Below are 23685 nucleotides of genomic sequence, written 5' to 3' on the forward strand. Positions count from 1 at the left end.
AGCAACTAAGATGTATTTCAGTAGGTGAATGGATAAATAAGCTGTAGCAGTGGCACATCCAGACAATGGAATATTATTCAATGCTAAAAAAAAAAAAAAGCTATCAAGTCATGAAAAGATATAGAGGAACTTAAATGCTTATTACTAAGTGAAAGAAGCCAGTCTGAAAAGGCTACAACAGTAGTATTGTTCCTATTATATGACATTCTGGAATAGGCAAAACTGACAGTAAAAAGATCAGTAGATGCCAGAGGCTGTGGTAGGAGAAGTTGGGTAGGGATGAAAAGGTAGAGCACAGAGGAATCTTAGACAAGATGTACATCTGAACTATACTCTGAATGATACTATAAGGTGGGTATGTGCCATTACACATTTGTCCAAACCCATAGAATGTGCAACACCAAGAGTGAACCCTAAGGTAAACTACGGACCTTGGGGTGATAATGATGCGTTAGTGTAGGTTCATCAATTGTAACAAATGCATCACAGTAATCGGGGGATTGATAATGTAGTAGCAGCAGGGATAGAGGGGAAATCTCTGAATTCCTCTCATTTTTGCCATGAACCTAAAGCTGCTCTAAAAAGTAAAGTCATTTTAAAAAATGCAGTGCACTTCCTGGAAAGGGAGATTATTTTCCTCACTGAGGTTTTCAAAGAGGATGGAAGCACTCCCTGTCAGAGCTGTGTGTGCACAGGATGCAGGCACTGGATAGGTATTCAGACTAGATCATTGTTAAGATCCTTTCTTAAAAATAATTTCCAAAGTTCTTAAAAAACCTCAAGTAATATAAGATACAGCTAAAATAACTGATGTCAAAACTCTACAAGTAAAAAAAAAGGAGAAAAAAATCCCTGGAGGCAAAAAAAAAAAAAAGGATTGTAATAGACAATGAGATTAATATAACAGCTAAACAACCTGATTCTTTTTTTTTTTAATGTTTTATTTATTTCTAGGAGAGAGAGAGAGAGAGACAGCATGAGCAGGGGAGGGTCAGAGAGAGAGGGAGTCACAGATTGAAACAGGCTCCAGGCTCAGAGCAGGCAGTCAGCACAGAGCCAAACGCGGGGCTAAAACCCACGAACCGCGAGATCATGACCTAAGCGAAAGTCGGACACACAACCGACTAAGCCACCCAGGTGCCCCTAAACAACCTGATTCTTAAAGGTATATCAATAAATTCATGTTTTAAAAAAACTCGTCCAGCAGATTTTAGAGTCTACTGACATCAGATGATGTTGGTACAAGTTCCATGTCAATTCTCTGCCATGGTTATCCCTCATGAGGGGAGATGATGCCTGTTGATAGTTCAGGTGCATTATATTGTTTATAGTAATTCTATTAATACTAGATTCTGACCTATGGACTCTATATCCCAGAGTCCCCCTATGAACAAGTAATAGACCCAAATAATAAGACATCCAAGTTAGGAGAGGGGCCAGTACCTGACTGGTCCACAACCAATCAGCACATGATTTTGGCCCTTCATGCCAGAAGAACTAACAACATATGGGACCCTCGTGAAGTTTCCTGTGAGGAAATAACATCTAAGGCCCAATTGTTTACTGTCCTGTCATGGAATGCATCTACTGCTAATGTAGCCATCCTGAGCTGGAAACAGACTCCAACTTACCAAACCATCTCCTGAGGTTCAGAGAAGGGAGAGGACTGCCATGCCGATCTGTGGCAGAGTTGGAATAGGCATTCAGGGCTTGACACCGGCAACTAAAGTTTTCCATAGAACTTTCCCACATCGTTCTATCTTGAAATAAACCAATTCTACTCCTTGACCCTTCAAGTGATCATGATTTATACTTCTCACGCAAACTCTGCTTGCCTTCAACAGCAGCAATCGTGTTAACCACCAATTCTATTCCATCTCTCCAAACCCGAAGCTTGCCATGCTTTAAAGTGACTGCCAAAGGAGGAAGATAACGATGATAATTGAGTCTTCAGATTTCTCCCCATAAATGTTTTAAAGTTGCTTGATGAAGTTAATTTATTATATAGTAAATGTGTGGTGGGGTAAGGGTGGGGGTGCTGTTCCATTTCAGCTCCTGGGTCTTTTGCTGATGAGGCCTTTGAACTCTTGCCCATACCAAGCTCATAAATCAGTGTCATTTACCATGTACATTTAGATAATTGAAATAATAAAGATGAAATGGATACAAAAGATATACTATTTCATGAATAGTAATTCCTTTTTATCGGGGCACCAACAGTGAAGCAAATTGGACCACCTACTTTCTTGCCTCGTGAAAAAGACCCTACCATCTTGCCCCTATCTTTCCACCATCCTACTTACTTTCATTTTCTTTCTCAAAAAGAACTAATATGTGTATATATATATATATATATATATATATATATATATACACATGTGAGCTTCTAATCAAAATTATAATTCTGAATGAAAATGATTTGGGAATTTATACTGATACTATGCAGGAAGAAAATCAAACATAAATGTTTATATTTTCTTTCTTCACCATGGTTATAAAAAGCTTAAGCATACAAAAATTGAAAGTTTAAAAACTCAGCTTACTATAAACTTTGAAATACTATGCTGAAAAAGAATAAAAGTGTTCATATTTAAAGCCACTTAACCTGCTATAAAGTCAGGAAAGAATATCATTCCTAAAAATTAAATACCCCTAAAATAAACAGAGTCAGGAAGACATTGTTGTTATGAGGACATCATTAATTTTGAACGTTATTTTGAATGTCCAAGCCTGGTCTGGAATCCCAGTGATGATGATAAATCACGTTTACCTCCTTTACTAGAAACTAACACAAATTTAAAAGTGACAAAGCACATATAATTCAAAAGGATTCTTCTAGATCAGCTTCCAATTTCAATATTAGTTTTCTATCTAGGACTGAACTTCAAAATGGTAAAACAAACCATCCATGGTCCCAAGTCAGAAAGAAACTAATGGATAACAGGAGCACATGCTCTTGACAAAGAATGCCAGAGAAAAAAACTTCTAAAAGGAAATCTCTGTTAACAAAGCAACAACAAAAAACCCAGAAACACTTAGTTAATACATGAATGATGCTACCAATGCACTTTGTCTTTTGTCAGCTTGATAGTGGTCTGAGTTCAAAGTGTGGACCTTTTAGCAAGTATTTGGGATCTGTTTTCATCCTTCCCCTATGACAGCCTCCTTTTGTCATCCTGTGCCTCCTCAGCCCCTGGAAAGATCATTCTCCTGAAGATAATTCTTCCTCAGAGCCTAAAACAGTGGCAGGCACACACAAGGCAGTTGATAACTATTTGTGAATTAGTTAATTAGCCAATACTCTCACATCTCCAGGGTGTCTCTTACACCAGCAGGAGAAAGCTAATTTCCCCACAGTCTCTGGAAATTTCTGCTCAAACCATCTAGATAACTCATTGGATTGGCCTTCAAACTGGGTATTTCTCCACATAGGAGTGCTGTCTGGAGTTTTTTCTACAAGTAGTTACATTAAATCAACAACAGCAAAGGAGAAGAAATCAGAAAGTAAGTAAATCATCAACTGTTTTCACTCTCCTACCAAATATATTCAAACCAAACCTAACCAAACCAAACCAAACCAAACCTCTGGTACACCCTGGGAGACTTTTTATTTTCAGGGTTTTGTTTTTTGTTTTCTGTTTTTGCATTCCTTAAAATGTAGGTCTCAGCACTCCACAAAGGCATGAATTCTGGCATTTCAGACTAGGGGTTTATTAGAGAGACTTGAGAGTTTAGAAAGTTGAAACAACACTAGAGTCAGGCTTCTGGGATCAGAAGACCCCTCTCTCTCTGAGAGCATCAATAATGAACTTAATACAACTTTGAGAAAATAATTGTCATTGGCATCTATCGGCCAATCCAAGTATGTACCTGTTCACCAAAAGGAATTCACAGTACAGTTCAATTCCAAAAGCATCTTTTGGAACATTTATGCAAGTATCAGACATTATGCCAGGCAACAGGCAGCAAGAAATGATTGAGAAGTTGTCCAGAGGAGAGACATAAACAAATAGCTCTAACAAGACCCAAAGTTTACTTCCGGGCATACTCAGTTCTTCATTCACCAGACTTCACTAACAATAGTGATTTCCTTTTGCCTCCAAATATGTTAAAATGACTAATTGTATGGAGTGACCGAGCTCTGATATTCCTAGGGGAAATCATTTTATTTTAAACATGATCCAGATGAGAATTTGCAGGAGGCATTGTCAGGTAAGTTTCAGGGAACACAAGAGGCAGAATGGGCTCTTGCCTTCCTCCCTATTCGAGAGTCAGGGACAAAATGCGACGCGGGAGTCCTGCACCCACATGGAGCAACCTAACAGAGAAAGAAGGCAGAGCATGCAGTCAGCTGGAGAGGGCTGGTACCTACTCCAAAGGCTAAGTAGAGTAGACACTGTTGATTGAGAACCAGCAGGCCTGTCCTGGGACCTTGTAGGGCACAAACTGACCTCTTGGCACAGCCTAAGCAGAGCGCCTGAGTCAGGGAGTAGGTGCAGGACCAAGGAAGGGTCTCATCAACAGAGAGGCCATCCATCATTGGCCAACTTGAGAAACACTAGATGACACATTTATTGGCTGCAGACTCAGGGAAGGAGGCCAGAAAAACACACAGGGTCAAGGCTTCCTGGAGATGCCGGCAGCAACAGTACAGCTGGGAGTTCCTCATGTAGACAGATCCAGACACCATCTCAGTGTAGATCCAAAGGACCAGCCTGTGAGAGCAAATGTGGCCTCCACTCCACACACCCAACCATTGTCTAAAGACAGCAGAGAACTGGGATGGAAATTAGAGCAATCATCCCCAAAGATAGGTTTATCTGGAGACATTCTAAGTTGTTGAGTGGGTTTAAGGTTTGTGTTGGGGTAGATTGTGTATTTAGTTATTTTCGTCTCACCTAAAATGGTGAAGGATCCTATGGAGTATAAGACAGTTCTAAAAAATAAAATATATTTTCTCTTGCACATCTGAGTTGCAGTGGACAGCCCCACTAAACAGAAAGAAAGAGGCGGTAAGGGTCTGTCAGGCTCAGAGAATGAAGGTAACAAAGTACACAGTTGGGAATATGAACAATACACTTAGGGACTAAAAGGATTTTCAACTTGACTGTAGAAGAGGGTTCAAGTGGAAGGCCACGATAGGTCAGGGCAGTATTGAGGCTTACAATTCCTTGGAAATGGAACTTAAACCTTATTTTTCTGACTTTAAATTCAAGATCTTTTTCCTTTATCAAGGAATGTACTAAAAATAGAGGAATTCATTGACCACTGATAAAGGGGGGATAAAGATCTTCAGGGTAAAATAAATCTTATGAACAAGAGGAGCTGAATTCATTATATGCACGTTCATGTAAAAAAAATGATCAAAATGAGAAAAATAATAAAAAGAGACACATAGTAAAACTGTACCACACCAAGGGATTGCATGGTTTTACTTTCCACTGGACTGTAAACTGTCTGAAAGAAACAAGAAAAAGGCATGTCTGGGTTGAATTTCAGCACATTGCATGAGGAATTAATTACCTCCAATTTCAAAACTAGCCTTTCTGGTGTTTGCTTTCAGTTTGGGATATTTATGACTTTGAATTATTTTTACACGGAATTAGCAGGGCTTTCCCCTCTTGATTATCTATGATACAAAAGCAGCCATATCTTTCTCTGCCATATTATCCAGTATAGAGGTCCTCATGATCTCATTGGGTAAGGTGGCTGTCATCAGGAGCCCTGTGTGTCCATCCACCACCTACACGGGTCATTAAGGGTGCTCTCCTTCCTCATATTTGAACCTCTTTAGCAAAGGAGGGTGAAGATGGATAGCAGCCCACTACAGCCCTGTGTGGTGTCATCTGGCAGGCCAGGAAAATCTGTAACAAGCACTGAGCAAGTGAGTAATATACTCATTGTCAAGGTTTCCCCTTCCATATTTGTCTATACGCCTATCCTCTGAGGGGAAATGGGTTTTGACCTCCAGGACCAGGGGCATCTGTGGATCTGTGGCTTACATACCACCTTACCCAAAACTTCACTAATTTAAATTGGAATTTGTCAGGTAGTTTGGATTTTTTTTTTTTTTTTTTTGTTTAAAAGTCAATGGTACAGTGCTCCTGCCACCCAGTTTACAGGGGCTTTTCAAGATACTGAAGGAGCTGCACACATGAGATTACTTGCAGCTCTTCAACCATCCCAAGTTGTTTCACATCTTCTGAGAAGATGGCCAGCCTCTCCACCCCACTAGAGACTATAATAACCTTGAGGATAAAGAGTTGATTCTAAGATAATGCTTGGTAACTAGTAGGTGCTCAATAAAGGCTAATTGAATGTGACGGATCCTAACAAAAGGAAAAGACAACTGGTTTAAACTATATGAAGAGAAAAGGTATTGTCTCAAATGATTTTCTTTGCAATGAGCTTTACTGAGCACCAGAATGGTGTAGTGTGCCCACATGAAATTCAAATCAACAAGCACTAACTCATAGATACTGTTGAATGACTAAGGAGAAAATATTAATCAAAACATTAGGGTTGGTAGGAGAAATAGGATCCCCCAAAATCAGTTTGTTAACTGGTCTTCACTGTCACAGAAATCTATAGGTGGTACAAATGCATATACATGGATAAATGAGGCAGAGAGATGCAGGGTCTGATTAGTTCAGGGTGGTATGAGAGAAACACCAATCCTTAGAGTATGGGCCAGACCCCCAAGCCCGAGAATCAACTGCAGTGAAACAGAATCCCTCAAAGTGTGGACTAGGAATCTACATTTTAACCACATTCCAATAGTGATTCCTATGCACAATTGTCTGAAAACCTAAGCATGAGAAGACAGTGATCCCCCTGTTATGAATTCCAATCATAAATTCAAAAGTGAATTTCAGTCGAGAAAGTATGATCTTTTTAAAAAAGTGATGTTGGATAAATTGCAAATCTATATGGGGGGTGGTAGAAACATGTGTATCTTGACATTCACCTTAAACCACAAATAAAAAATTAATTCCAAATGGTTTATAGACCTAAGTATAAAATGCAAAACAATAAATCTCCTGAAAAACAAAAACAAAAAACCCAGAAGAGTAGCTTCATGATTTTGAATAGGAAAAGAGTTTTTAAGTCACAAAAAGTATTAATTTTTCCTTTAGGAAAAAAATATAAATTGAGATACATTAAAATTAAGAACTGATGTTATCAGGGTGCCTGGATGGCTCAGTCGGTTGGGTGTCCGACTTTAACTCAAGTCATGATCTCGTGGTCCATGGGTTCAAGCCCCACATTGGGCTCTGTGCTGACAGCTCAGACTCTGGAGCCTGCTTTAGATTCTCCTTCTCTCTCTCTGGCCCTCCCTGACTTGCACTCTGTCTCTCTCTCTCTCTCAAAAAGAAATAAACACTAAAAAATTTTTTTAAAAAAGAACTGATATTATCAAAAGACACTGTGAAGAAAGAGAACTCAAGTCACAGAATGGATGAATGGATGAATATGAAGATACTTGCAATATATATATATATCATATCTGACAAAGGACTAATAGCCATAAACCCATAGAAAAGACAACTTAACAGTAAGATGGACAAAAGACTTGAAGAGGAACATCACAAAATAGAGTAAATATATGTAAGAGGGTTCAACATTATTAGTTACCAGGGGAGTGAAAATCAAATCACAATGAGTTGCCCATTTACACCCAACAGAATGGCTAAAATTTAAAAAACAAAACAAACAAAAAAAAAACCTGACCATGCCAATGTTAGTATGGACGTGGAGCAACCAGAGCACTTACACAGCACCTGTGGAAGTAAAAATTGGTACAACCACTTTGGAAAATGGCTTGTCAATATCTACTAAAGCCAAGCATGTGCATACATAGTTTATGAGTCAGGAATGTCATTCCTAAGTACACATCCAGCATGTATTCATTTATATGTTCATCAAAAGACATCTAAAAGAATGCCGAGCAATACTACACATAATAGCCAAATATTAGAAACAATTCAAATATCCTTCAATAGCAGGATGGGTAAATAGTGGTATATTCATACAGTAAAAGCCATACACTAAAACTGGTACAATAAAAAGAACTGAAGAATTGCTTCACAGATGAATCTTGCTAACACTATGTTAAGAACAAGAAGCTAGACCCTAGAGTACATTCTGCATGATTTGATCTAGGAAAAGCTCAGAATCAGGTGAAACTAAATACAAAGAATAGTAGTGACTTTGTCCCAGTGTAGGGAATGAAAAGAGGCATGTGGGATACTGTAATGTTCTATTTCTTGATTTGAGTCCTGATCATATGGGTGTATTCACTGTGTTGAGATTCATCAAGCTGAACACTTATGATCTGTGCCTTTTTGTGTATGTGTGTTTACTTCACTAAAAAGCATACTTAAAAATAAATTTCTTAAACAAACCTTCTTATCTGAATATATACTTTGGCATTAACATTCCAGAGCCTACTACACTCTTCCATCCAACTGCATCACTAAGCTGGACTTCACCCATAAAACCACTCTTCTGCATGATTATAATGGATTTCTGCATTTATATGGCGCCTTTCCTCTGCAAAGATCAAAGGGCTTCTGCATAATAAAAGATAGCATATCAAATGCAGCATATCAAACACAGTTAGGTCTGAGAGAATAAAGGGGGAAATATTGAACTCAGGGACATATAATCTAGGAAACTTGTAGACATAAAGTAAGTCATAAAAACTGTATGTAAAAACAATCATAAACATCAACTATTAAGAATTCATTTGTGTGAAATAAAAGGCCCGCAGCTCTTGAGGTTGCTTTCTTGCTCTTGACATGGCAAGGACAGAATGCAGCCTAGGCATTCAATTTAGGTCTTAGACTCCTAGGCACCACATTGCAAGATTTCTCTGGAGTCAACTTGGCACCTCACCGCAGTAAAACAGAACAACTAAATAAACCATGCTGCTGTTCAAAGAGCTTTCATATGTGCTTTAAAATATAAACTCACTAACTCTGACAACTAATTAAGTGGGCCTTTTTCATATTTGTGAAATAAATATTCTATTGATATATCTTCCTGAGGCATACAGAATTATATACATTGCTTTTATGTTTTACGTTGACATGCACCAAATGTGTTTTCCTCAAACTTCAATTCTTAAAATCACCAAGGGAAAATGTGCACAATGAGGAATTTTTCACTGACCTGAGGTCACTTTCAAAACCTGTGTGGGGTGATGTTCTGGCTTGGCCAGTGACCCCGGGAGATATTTCCATTAGCCTAACAAAGGACACCTTTAGCTTTGTGAATTGTGAAATAGCTGCTCAGACTTCTCTCCGTAATGTCTACACATGTGGAGGGAGGAAAAGGAAAATAGTTGGCTTTGAATAACTTAAATAGTCCATGTTCTGCACATGGATAACTTCAATAAAGGGAGTCAGATAAATGGAAGCAGTGTTTTAATTTCATGTGTATATCCCTTGAGAGGGATGAAAACAGACAATGATAATGGAGAGGAGGAGGAGGAAACCAGCTGTAAACATTTGGCAAGCACTTTAAATGGATAACCTTATTAAATTCTCACAACAATTCTGTTAAGTTGGTAGTTTTTTACCTTCATTTTACAGATACAAAAATGGAGATTTAAAAAAAAAAGGTGTACTAACTTGCCCAAGGTCACACTACATAGTAAGTGAGGAAGCCAAGACTTAAACCTAGGCACTAGGACTCCAGAGCCTGTGCTCTTTAGCCCTAGAGTTTATAGAATAAGGTGGAAGGGATATGAAGGCATTCTGTGGTAGGATTTGTGTTGAAAGAGTGCCTTGCCATTCATTCTGTGGGGGTTATGCATCTCATGGACTGCTCTGGCAGAAGTTACTCTTATAACCTGTGGTAAGAGAGAAAGAAAGGCCTGTTTCCCAAAGCAGAAATGGATCACAAGTCCCATGTTCCCATAGGGACCATCAAGATGTGTGTCAGGAACCAGAAGGCCATTGGAATTATGCTTTAACACAACTCACATAAGTTTAAAATATTACAACCACTCTCCATCATTAGAGTTTGCTCTTTTTGCAGATTTCTGACTTGTCCTTGTCCTTGTCCTTGTGTTCAGGCTTTTAGCCTAACAGCATTTATAAAAAATTCACGTTCCTTGGAAGCCTTATGAAGTAATTCGGATTTTGTCTATAGGCAGTAGCAATGATTCATTCATAACAAGAGTGTTGCTAACTTGTTCAATAGGAGACTAGTCTTTGGGGAAAAAAATAACAGCTAGGAGATTTTCATCTGAACAGGAGGTCACTTTAAAATTCAATTTAGTGACACCCTTGTGGGTTTTCCCTGGCACCTAGAATATATGGACTAATAATTGGGAACAGCTGCTTGTCTTGACTGGAACCACTCTATTTAAATAGCTCCAAGATTACACCCTTGGCCTCTGCTTCTTTATATACTTTGGAAATAAACTACTGTGGATGCCCAAATGTATTCAGACAATGGAAGAAATGATTTATGGAGACTGACCACATCCAGAACTGCAAGCCTCATTCATTTCCCTTGTTCAATCATCACCACCCATGCGATGGAGAGGGAACAAAATGACAAGGTCACACAGTTACTTATCCCCAGGAGTCACCCTGAATAAGTTACCCTCAGATTGAAGCACTTTTTCACGACCTTCACTCTAAGACACAGTTGTTGCATTTGACTCCACCACACACCTAACTTAATGTCAAGTTTATTCAATCTGACATTCCCAGAGCATTGATTTCTGGTATACCCCAAGTGAAGTACTAAGCAGTTAATAACATGCCTGTAGAATATGAGTTTTATATGTTTTAAATGTACTCTTTAAAGGACACTTCAGTTTTCTTCCCATTTGGGGAAGTTGTGTCCAGTTTTATTTTTCTTTTGAATCATTGATTCCACAAACATTTATTATAAGCTTATTCTAGCCAAGTGCTCATCCTTTAAAATGGTCTCAGCTAAATTTGTTCATGCCAAACACTTGAAATCTTTCTTTTCCAACGTAAATATCCAACAATAAAAAAGTAATAAAATATAGCATGACATATCCACTTGGCAAAATATTATGGGCCTATTCATAGATAATGATAGCATCTATAGGATTATGAAGAAATTGGGGAAATTAAGATGATATTGTTAAGTTAAAAAGAAACAAAATTGCATAGACCTATGGTGGTAACCATGTAAAATTATGCACTTAAAAAAGACAGAAAAGAAAATATCAAAATTAAATATTCTATATTCTGTATCTCCCCATAAATATTCCAAACAACCAGAGAGATCAACAAGATGAGTCACTAAAACCATTTGAACCCACACCTACAATACAACCATGAGACAGAAGATACTACAGACTCAAAGTATATCCAAATACGTAAATAAATGATCCAATTCAGAAGAGCCAGTTCAAAGAGCCTGGGTTGTTCAGCTGGTTGAGCATCTGACTTTGGCTCAGGTCATGATCTCTGCAGTTTGTGAGTTCAAGCCCTCCCCCCACCCCCCAATCAGGCTCCCTGCTATCGGTGCAGAGCCAACTTTGAATCCTCCATCCTCCCCTCTCTGTCCATCCCCTACTCATGCTCTCTCTCTCTCAAAGATATATAAAAGATGAAAAAAAAAAGAGAGTGAAAGAGAATAAAGAAGACCCAGTTCAGGAAAGGGAAAAGGAGATCAGGGGTCTAGGTACAGAAAGACAGATACAATGACCCTCAGAAAGAGAATATCTCCCCTATTTAAATACTAAATATAGGTATGAGACATGGTAGATTATGGTAACTGATGAATCAAAAGGAAGGAGCTTCAAACAGACTTTGGAACAAGTGGAAATTTTGGCAAAGCACCAGTCCTGGAGGAAAAGAGCAGCCTTCAGATATTTGGTGTTAAGATAATAAGAAAGAACTGGAAATTAAGAGCACTTCAAAAATAAGAGAATCACAAAATCAGAAGACACACCACCACAGCCCTCCAAAGAGGGAGCAATTTTTAAGAAATTTATAGGGATGCCTGGGTGGCTCAGCTGGTTAGGCATCTGACTTCAGCACAGGTCATGATCTCACCTCTTCTGGGTTTGAGCCCCACATGAGGCTTTGTGCTGACAGCTCAGAGCCTGGAGCCTGTTTCAGATTCTGTGTCTCCCCCTCTCTCTCTGCCCCTCCCCCGTTTGTGTTCTCTCTCTCTCTCTCTCAAAAATAAATAAACGTTTAAAAAAAGAAACTGTAATTTATAAACAAAAAGAAGAGGAAGATTTTGAATTAAGAAATCTCATAAACTATCTAAATCTTCATCTCTTCATCTCTTCATCTACTCTACCAAAGTAACTATAAGAAGAAAATACAACATAAGAATCAAAATGTTTTAGTTGATGAATATTCTCCCTTCCCAAATGTCAACACCCCAATGTGAATTAAATATCCTTAAACAAGCATTTGGAGATAAAGAGGAATAAACATCCTGACTCAGAAATTTTGAAACTCAAAATATAAATGGATAAAAATTAGGAAGGAAATCAAAGAAAAATACAAAGTCATCTTAAAAATTATGACTAAATTGCAATATTCCCAGGAAAGGCATAAAAACAAACAAAAGAATGAAAACAAAATTATAAAACATATAACAAGAATGAGAGAAAGTGACTGAGGTAGAAGATAAAAGGTTCAATGTATGAACAACTGGAGTCACTGAAAATTTTTTTAAAAAAATGGAATCAAACCAGTATTTAAAAGTATAACCCAAGAAAACTTCCTAAAGATAAAAGACTTAAATTTACATCATTATTTACATAATGAAATGGTCCACTGTGTATATAGTAAGACTGACAGAATGGTCAACTTCAAGACATATCCTATTAAGGCTATTATAATTTTAAAGAAGAAAAAACAAAAACAAAAGAAAAGAACAAAACTTTTGGGCCTCCAAGCAAAGTGACCAACTCACTTACAAAGGAAAGAAAATCAGTTTGGCATCAGATTTCTCAATAGTAGAAATAGTAGAAAACAAGATAATAGTGGATCAGCAACTTTAAGAGATTTGAGGAAAGAAGGAATAAACCAAGATCAAATGGATAAAACATAAGGATATAGAAGACATAAAACAGTAATACAGATTTAATGTATATTTCTTGATCTCTCCACTTTCATAGAATATACATGAAACATTCACAAAACTTGATCATGTGTTGGTTCACAAAGAAAGCCTCAATAAGTTCCACAAAGGGGAAATTAAAAAAACACGTTCTCTTATTACAATGCAATAAAAATATAAATTAATAACAAATTTGTTAAAACAAAACAGCTTTTCCATCTGGTAATGTAAAACCTTTTTTTTTTATTGAGATATACTTGACATACAACATTGTGTAAGTTTAAGGTATACAACACATTGATTTGATACATTTATATTACAGTATGGTTGTCATTTTAATGTTTGCTAACACCTCTATCGTTCTTCCATAATATAATTTCTTCTAGTGTTTGGAACAGTAAAGATCTAGTGTCTTAGAAAGTTTAATGTTATAATACAGTTTTGTTGCCTACTACAGTGTGTATCAGGTCTCCAGGACTTATTTATCTACTAGTTGCACATATGTACTTTTAAAAAACGTCTCTCCCATTCTACCTCCTCCCAGGCCCTGGTAACCACTATTTTATGGTAAACCACCATAAAAGCTCTCTGCTTTTATGTTTTGTTTTTTTGTTTTTTTATTTCTAGGAGAGAGAGAGAGAGAGTGTGAGCAGGGGAGGGTCAGAGAGAGAGGGAGTCACAGACTGAAACAGGCTCCAGGCTCTGAGCTGGCAGTCAGCACAGAGCCCGACGCGGGGCTCGAACCCACGAACCGCGAGATCATGACCTAAGCGAAAGTCGGACGCTTAACGGACTGAGCCACCCAGGCGCCCCTACTCTCTGCTTTTAAAGTTACAGTTTTATATTCCATAAGGTCTTATGCTTAAGTATTTGTCTTTCTCTGTCTGACTTATCTTACTTAGCATAATGTCCTCGAGATCCATCTATGTTGTCAAAAATGGCAGAATTTCCTTTGTTCTCATGACTAGGTAGTATTCCATTGCCTGTAAATATCATATGTTCTTGATACACTTATCCATTGATGAACATTTAGGTTGTTTTTATATCTTGATTATTGCAAATAATGCTGTAATAAACATGAGAGCGCATTATGTCTCTTTGGTAACCTGTCTTCATTTTCTTTGGAAATATATACAGAAGTGGAGTTTGTGGATTGACCATATGGTAGTTACATTTTTAATTTTTTGAGTAGTCTCCATACTACTCTCCATACTGGCTGCACCAGTTTATAATCCCACCAACAGTGTACAAGGGTCTCCTTTTCTCCACACCTTTACCAACACTTATCTCTTGTCTTTTGGATGAAAGCCTTTCTTACAGGTGTGAGGTGGTATTTCATCTTGGTTTTGATTTGCATTCCCCTAATGAGTAGTGATATTGAGCAACTTTTCAGTACCTGTTAATTATCCGAGGTCTTCTTTGGAAAAATGTCTATGTAGTTCCTCTGCTCATTTTTAAATCAAATTGTTTGGCTTTTTGTTATTGAGTTGCATGAGTTTTTTTTAATAAATTTTGGGTATTAACCCCTTATCTGATACATGGTTTGCAAAAATTTTCTCCCATTCTTTAGGCTGCCTTTTCATATTGCTATTTCTTTTGTTGTATGAAGCCTTTAAGTTTGATATAATCCCACTTACTGATTTTTCTTTTGTTTGTGCTTTTGATGTCATATCAAAAAAAAAAAGATCAAGAAACAATATCAAGGAGCTTCTTCCCCATGTTTTCACATAGGAACTTTATGGTTTCAGGTCTTAGGTTTAAGTCTCTGATTCACATTAAGTTAATTTTTGTGGGTGGTATAAGATGTCATTTTACAGCATGTGGCTATACAGTTTTCTCTACATTATTTTTTAAAGAGACTATCATTTCCCCACTTGATGTTCCATGCTGCCTTATCCAATATTAGTTGACTATATATATAGATGTTTAAGTCTGGGCTTTCTGTTCTATTCCATTGTCTATTTTTATACCAGCATCATGCTCTCTAATTACTATAGTTTTGTAGTATAGTTTGAAATCATAGTGTAACATCTTCAGTTTTTGTTGTTCTTTCTCATGATTGCTTTGGCTATTTGGCTATCTTAGGGTCTTTTGTGGTTCCACACAAATTTTAGGACTGTTTGTTCTATTCTATGAAAAATGCCATTGGAATTTTGATAGAGATTGTGCTGAATCTATAGAAGGCTTTGGGTATTATGGACATTTTAACAGTATTAACTCTTCCAACTCATAAATACAGGATGTCCTTCCATTTGTGTCTAATTTCTTTCAGCAAAATCTTGTAGCTTTCATTGTACACATCTTTCACTACCTTGGTAAATTCATTCCTAGTCATTTATTGTTCTTGATGCTATTGTGAATGGGATAGTTTTATTTTTTTTCCAGCTGATTTGTGTGATTAGATATTATATCCTACAACGTTACTCAATTCATTGATTAGATCCAACAGTGTTTTTAGTTGAGTCTGAGATTTTCAATATATAAGATCATGTTATCAGCAAATCACAACAATTTTACTTCTTCTTTTCCAATTTGGATGCCTTTTATTTCTTTATCTTGCCTGATTCTCTCACTAGGACTTTCAGCGCTATATTGAATAAGAGTGGAGAGAGCAGGCACCCTTGTCTTGTTCCTGGTCTTGGAGGAAAAGCTTTCAGTTTTTCTACATTGAGTATAATGTTAGCTGAGGGTTCGTCACATGTGGCCTTTATTATGCTGAGGTATGTTCCTTTTATATCTAATCTGTTGAGAGTTTTTATTATGAAGAGATGTTGTATTTTGTCAAATGCTTGTTCTGCATCTATTGAAATGATCAGATGACTTTTATCTTTATTTTATGTCTTATTAATATGGTGTATCATATTTATTGATTTGTGTATACTGAACCATCCTTGCATCCCAGGGATAAATTCAACTTAGTCATGGTGTATAATCCTTTTATTTAAAAAAAATTAACATTTATTTATTTTTGAGAGACAGAGACGTGAGCAGTGGATGAGCAGAGAGAGAGAGAGAAGGAGACACAGAATCTGAAGCAGGATCCAGGCTGTGAGCTATCAGCACAGAGCCCAATGCAAGGCTCGAAGCCACAAACTGTGAGATCATGACCTGAGCTGAAGTCAGATGCTTAACAGACAGAGCGACCCAGGCACCCCTGATCTTTTTAATGAATTCTTGAATTTGGTCTCCTAACATTTTGTTGAGAATTTTTACATCTACTTTGCTTATCAGGGATATTAGTCTATAGTTTTCTTTTCTTGTAGCATCCTTATCTGGCTTTGGTATCAGTATAATAATGGTCTAATAGGAAGAGTTTGGAAGTCTTCCCTCCTCTTTAAATTTTTGGAAGAGTTTGAAATGGATTGGCATTAACTCTTCTTTATATTTTTGGTTTAATTTGCCTGTGAAGCCATCTGGTCTTGGGGGTTTCTGCATTAGGAGGGTTTTTTTTTTTATATTATTATTACTGATTCAATCTCCTTACTCATTATTGGTCAGTTCCTAGTTATTTCCTCCTGGTTCAGTCTTAGTAGGTGGTATGATTCTAGTAAGTTATCTATTTCTTCTAGGTTTTCTAATTTATTGGCATATAGTTGTTCACAGTAGTCTCTTATGAGCCTATCTATTTCTGTAGTATCAGTTACTGTTTTTCCTCTTTTATTTCTGATTTTATTTCTTTGAGATGTCTCTCTTTCTTTCTCTAGTATCACTAAAGGCTTGTCAATTTTATCTTTTTGAAAAAACAGCTCTTAGTTTCTTTGATCTTTTTGATTGCTTTTTGTCCATTCTCTACATCGTTACTTCCACTCTGATATTTATTACTTCCTTCCCTCTGTTAACTTTGGGTTGAATTTGCCCTTCTTTTTCTATTTCATTGAAGTGTAATGTTGTTTATTTGCAAACTTTCTCATTTTTTAGTATATCCACTAATCACTATAAATTTTCCTTTTACAACTGCTTTTGCAATGTTCCATAGATTTTAAATTGTGTTTCTATTTTCATTTGTTTTGAGATATTTTTTCATTTTTATTTCTTTTTTGACTCATTGGCTATTCAGGGGAGTATTGTTTAGTTTCCTACACATTTGTAGATTTTCCAAATTTCTTCATGTTATTAATTTCTAGTTTCATACTACTGTTGTTGGAAAAGAACTACTGTTGTTTGGAATGATTTCAACCTTCTTAAATTTGCTAAGACTTGTATTGTGTCCTATCACTTATCCATTCTTTAAAATGTCCCAAGTGTACTTGAGATGAACGTGTATTTTGTAGCTGTTGGATGGAATGTTTATAGATATCAATTACCTCCATTTAGTCTAATGTATGGTTGAGGTCCATTGTTTCCTTATTGATTTTTGTCTTGATAATCTATCTAAGTCTATTGGATATTGGTTGTCTATTTCTCCCTTCATATCTGTTAGTATTTGCTTAATATATTTAGATGCTACAATGTTGGGTGCACATATATTTACAATTGTTATTTCCTTCTGATAGATTGATCCCTTTATCATTATATAATGATGGCCCTTGTCTCTTGTTACTTTTTTATCCTTTGAATTAAAGTCTATTTTATCTGATATAAGTATAGCTATCTTCACTCTCTTTTGGTTTCCACTTGAATGGGACATATCTTTTTCCATCCCATCACTTTGAAACTATATCTGTCATTAAATCTGAAATAGGATATTTGTTAATATAATTGACCATATTACTATTAAGAAACTTTTATAACTGTTTTTTAGATACAGAAAGGTAATTGAAGAACTCTAACCCATTCCTGATGAAAATGCCCAAATTAATAGGAATTGAAGGATAATTTCTTATGTGCACACACACAAACACACAACACACATATGTGCAAATACATAATACATACCAATTCACAAATACATAATATACATCTTCAGTTCTGAAGACAGTATCTCATGGGAAACACTAGAGGCATTTTCACCAATGTGAAAAACAATTATTTATAATTGCGTTAGAGGTATTCATTGATGCAATTAGACAAAAGAAAGACAGAACTTAAGAATTAGAAAGGATATAAAAGAATCTTAATTTTCAGATAGTAGAATATATGTGGAAAGTCCAAATAAATCAATGACTAATTCAATCAACCAAGAATTCAATGAAATGGGTAGTCATAAAATTAACATACAAAAAATTGACGGAATATGTACTATTGATATATATTCACACATACATATACATAGTTATATACACATATATACACATAAAGTTAGAAGACATAATAGAGGAGGAAAACCTCATGTACAAAGGAACAATAATATACTTTGGAATAAACTTAAAAAGAAATGTGCAAAAGCTTTATGAGAACAAATTTCAAACACTCTTAAATTATGCAAAATTATTTTTAAATAAATGGAAAGGTGTCTCATACTAGAAGGAAAAACATGCTCAGAAACTGCTGGGACATCAAAAGGACTCATGGGCTCATTTGAAGGGACTATCAATGGCCAGATGTGGAGGCATCAAAACAAATAATGATGATAAGCACAAAAGTAAGTAAGAATCTGAATCCATAGTGAAATTGAGAAGTGGAGAAGAGTGAGAGGGGGATTGAAAGATTCCTTACTTTCTAGCATTCATAGAAGAATGCTAACGATGTAGCAGGAATCGATGCAGAAGGAATAATATAATTTTAAATACCACCATTTTGTAACCATTAATATAATAATTAATTCAGGCAAAGATCATCAGTGGATGCTTAAACCACTGAGTAAAGATTTTGAGGTGAACAGGATATTCACACAGTCTCAAAAATATCATCCCATAGATTATTTATTAATTATAAAGGTAAAATGTATCTTCATGATGAAGGAATCTGGCAGACACATTCTTTTTTTTTTTTTTTTTTTTAATTTTTAGTGTTTATTTATTTTGGAGAGAGACAGAGCATGGGTTGGGGGGGGGGCAGAGAGAGAGGGAGACACAGAATCCGAAGCAGTCTCCAGGCTCTGAACTATCAGCCCAGAGACTGATGCGGGGCTTGAACTCACAAACCATGAGATCATGACCTGAGCCGAAGTCGGACGCTTAACCGACTGAGCCACCCAGGCACCCCTCTGGCAGACACATTCTTAACCAAATTTTTCTAATTTAGTTACACCAGTAACGTGACGAACTGATATGTGACTCCTGACAGATGTGTCAAAGAGGAAGTCATATCAGTTATGACGTTTTTGCCAAAAGTATTTAATCTGAATGGAATCATTAGGAATCAATCAGACACATTCAAACTGAAGGCAATTTTACAAAACAACCAACCTGGACATTTGAAAAATGCCAATATCATTTTTTTTTAAAGAGCAAAAGGACTATTCCAGATTGAAGAAGACCCAAAGAGGTAAGTCAATTAAAATACTATATATCATGGATTAAAAAAATCTATAAAATAATTGGAACAACTGGGGAAATTTGGATACAGTAGTTCAAATTACTTCATCAATGTTTAATTTTGAGTGTAATAACAGTATTAGAGTTAAACAGGAAAACTGTCTTTATTTGGAGGTGATATCTGGTAAAGTATTTAGGGTGAAACATGATGTTTTCAACTTTAGAATGGTTCACAGAAATTTTTTTACAAAATGGCAAAATGTTAACAATAAGTAAATCTGGGTAATGGAAATATGAGTGTTTATTGTACTATTCTTTCAGCTTTCTTGTGGGTTTGACATTTTTGAAAATAAAAAAAATATGGAAAAAAGAAAAACAGACAAAACTAGAAGAGAAACCATGCTAACAAAGACCTGAGGAAGTGGGATGGCAAAGGAACCAGGCAGGAGGCAGGGGCACTTCTGGGCTGAATTTCTGAGGGGCTGGCGATGTTTCCTTTCGTGATGTTGATTACACAGGGGTGTTCACTTTGTGAAAACTCATAGAGCTGTAAACATACAATTTAACTTTTCTGTGTGAATCACGCTTCAATAAAAAGTGCTTTTTTGTTTTTAAGGCAATAGTCATCAGGCTAAGAAACTTTAGTTATTTTCTTTTCTATGTTTTTTACAAAATTTCAGTTAAATAATTAGCTTTTATCGTTCAAATGCTTATGAATTTTTTAAAGCTTAAATCTTCCTTTGCCTCTTCAGAGATGAAGGAGAGTATGAATAGTCTAAGTTATAATAAGGTATCCAGGGGGGCGCCTGGGTGGCTTAGTCGGTTAAGTGTCTGACTTTCACTTAGGTCATGATCTAGCCGTTCGTGGGTTCGAGCCCCGCGTCGGGCTCTGTGCTGACTGCCAGCTCAGAGCCTGGAGCCTGTTTCAGTCTGTGACTCCCTCTATCTCTGACCCTCCCCTGCTCACGCTCGCTCTCTCGCTCTCTCCCCTAGAAATAAATAAAACATTAAAAAAAAAAAAAGGTATCCAGGTACTATTTCCTTTCTTTAAGGGAACAGTTGACATAGCACTTATCAAATGTAATTCACTACATTTATGCACATACCTTGTGTCTTAGTCTATCCAGGCTGCTATAATAGAACACCACAGATGGGGTGGCTTATAAACATCAAACATTTCTTTCTCACCATTCTGGAGCCTGGAAGTCCGAGATCAAGGCATCAGCAAACTCAGTGTCTGGTGAGAGCTTTCTTCCTATTTGGAGGACACCTTCTAGCTGTATCCTCATGTGATGGAAGGGGCAAGGGAGTTTCTCGGGTACTAATTCCTTTCATGAGGCCTCTATATTCATGACCTAATCCTCTACCCAGGGACCCACTTCCTAATACCATCACCTTTGGAGATTAGGATTTCAACATATGAATTTGGGGGACACAAACATTCCATCTGCAGCCCCTTGTAACAACAAGAGAGGTTTGCATTCTAAAATTTTTCTTTGGAGATTAATGACCATTACTTCATGGTGATTAAACAATGGCTTATTGAAAAATTTGGTCAAAGTGAACATTTGCTTTTCTACAAGCTGTTTTTAGATTAGTAAAAATCTGCCATACCCAGAAATCTATGGACAAAGAAATTAGGTTAGCACCAACACCAGGACCTGATGTTCTTCCTTTCAGACTTGAGCAAAATTATTTACGATATTTATTCATAATCAAATCAGAGTAATAAATATGTCCTTATCCTTATGTCCATCCATTTCAGAACTCACTTTGTAATGCCACACTGCAGAAAGATGGCCTACATTTTCATGTATCTGCAGGATAAAAATGAGAATGTGAATAAAAATAGTATTTCTCTCCAAGCAAATATGGCTATCTAGAGAACAGTATCAATATTTTGAGGGGCAGAAATGCCAGTTGTTGTGGGTTTGGTTTTTTTTTAGATTTTTGACATACACACTGACTTAATTGATTTGATAGGAAAAAAAAATAGCCCGAGAGCTTCTAAAGGAGAACAGAGATCAAAATTGGGCAATATCCTTGTACTATAGAAAAAACAGATGAGTGAGACCTAAATAGGTCATTCTCAATATCCTCTGGAGTTCCCTGGGTATTCTTACTTCTCTGAACACATTTTTGTAAAATTATAAACTTACCTATTTTTCAAAACGTTATTAAATTAAAAGCATTTTAATCTTTTCAGGAATGAAACAAAAAACGATTAAGAGGATAACTCGTTTCCTAATGGATGCAATTTAAAACCTTGGCAGTCCCTTTTCACGTAAACATTCCTCTGCTCTGAGCTCAATGGGTCTGGGGGTGAAGGAGGGGGACACACACAGACTCCAAAGAGAAAGCAAATCTTTTGTAATGGAGGCCACATCAACACAGCCCTGGCTAAACAAAGTCTAGGATTCCATTTCAAGGCAGCACAGAACCAGGGTGAAGTCTTAGTCTGTATTCTTCTGTGTGTGAACCCTAAACCAATTCAAACAAGTCACTGGTTGCCCGTTGGCTTCCGACTCTCCAGACAGTGAAGAAAAATAAGAGCATAGTGGTGAGGACATGGGAGGGGAAGCTTCCAAAATTCATCTGATGAAGGATACCAGCTGGAGCAATTACTGTCAGTCGTTGGCTCTGCCCTTCTGAAGGAGATGTAGCACATTCACAAGCAAAAACCTCATCTCTAGAGACACTCTTACCTCCAAAAGAGAGAGGGAAAGTAGACACTGCTTCCCTTTTCCAGCAAAACATCATTTCTTTTAAAAGAACACAGTGCTGATCCTCCCAGGGAAATTGATAGAAATGCTCAGCCAAATATCAGGAAGGAAAGAAAACCCTTCTGAAAAATTACTTTGTCCATTCCTTGTTTGGTTAAGATCGAACCAAAGTCACTTGGAATTAGCACATAGAGCCTAAATATTTAAAATATACATAGAAGGAAATGCATTCCTCCTTGTCTACAAAGTTCTAAGGATGAAAGAAAGTATTTTTCTCTTTCTATGTAAACTGAGTTTTTCTAAGTTCTTGTTAGAAATGGAGAAAGCTTCTTGAACTTTTCTGGAAATTGATCCCTCATACATTGGAGCTATGAAGCTCCAACTCAGATGAACCTTCTTCAGGTTGGATCATCTTCATTCCTTTATTATTTCCTCATGTGCATTGCATTTCATTGTATAAAGACATATTTCTAAATATATCAAGTACACAAATATAATGCATCCATGGTTTGCAAGGCCTATTCACATGCCATACAAAATCAATTCAAATAAGCCTATCACCTACCTAGGAGTCAGAATGGGAGTTACCTTTGTGAATGAGTGACTGGAAGGGGGTACGGACATACTGACAGTGCTTCTTGATCTGGGAACTGGTTACATGAGTATTCTCTATGTGATAATTCATCCAGCCATGATGGTATGATTTTTTGTACTTTTCTTTATATGTGTTTCTATAATTGTTAATAACATGTTTGCAACATCATGTCAGCTCTTGACTACTAGTTTAACAGCCACTAGTTCCTTGTGTATGAGATGGAAATTTTACTCTCTCATTTCTCAGGGTTGTTGTGAAAAAGAATGAAGATAATGTTGAGAGGGAGCTTTGTAAAATTGAGAGATAATACACACATGTGAAGTATGGTGGTTGGTGTTGCTCTTGTCAATGATGAGATTCTCAAAGGGCCATGTTCATAATTTTGCAGGACCAGACTCTATCTGTGTAATATATTTACAGCTGTATATGTAGACAAAAGCAGAAGGAATACATGATTTACACATTGTTATACCACAGTTGGAACTCCTATTTCTCAACCCTTCTCTAGCCCACAGTCCCAAGATAGATTATTTTGCAACTAATTACTTGCAGATGTGAAATCATTTCCAGTGTTATGAAAATAGCAGAATAGATCCTGGAATGGGCAACGCTGAGGATGGAGTGGACAACATAACAAAATCATTGTTATTCTCGGCTTAAGACCTTATTTTGTGGCTCATGGTTCTGTCTCTTGGTATTCTGCTAGGGACAAAGTCGAAACTGTATCTATCTCATTAAAAACAAATTCAGATTGTGTTTTTTAAAAATTATTCACATTCTCAGTACCGGAAACTGAAAATATAACTTTAGCCCTTCCATTGTTTTCAAATAGTTTTTAGCTTTGGTCAACTGAAAATACTACAAATTCTTCAAGAAAAATGAGACAGAAGGGGCATTAAGTTACTTCCAACTAGAAGGAAGTGGAAGGAAAATAATG

This window comes from Hyaena hyaena, unplaced genomic scaffold (genome assembly GCF_003009895.1).
Source record: "Hyaena hyaena isolate Hyena2069 unplaced genomic scaffold, ASM300989v1 scaffold_387, whole genome shotgun sequence".
NCBI lineage: Eukaryota > Metazoa > Chordata > Mammalia > Carnivora > Hyaenidae > Hyaena > Hyaena hyaena.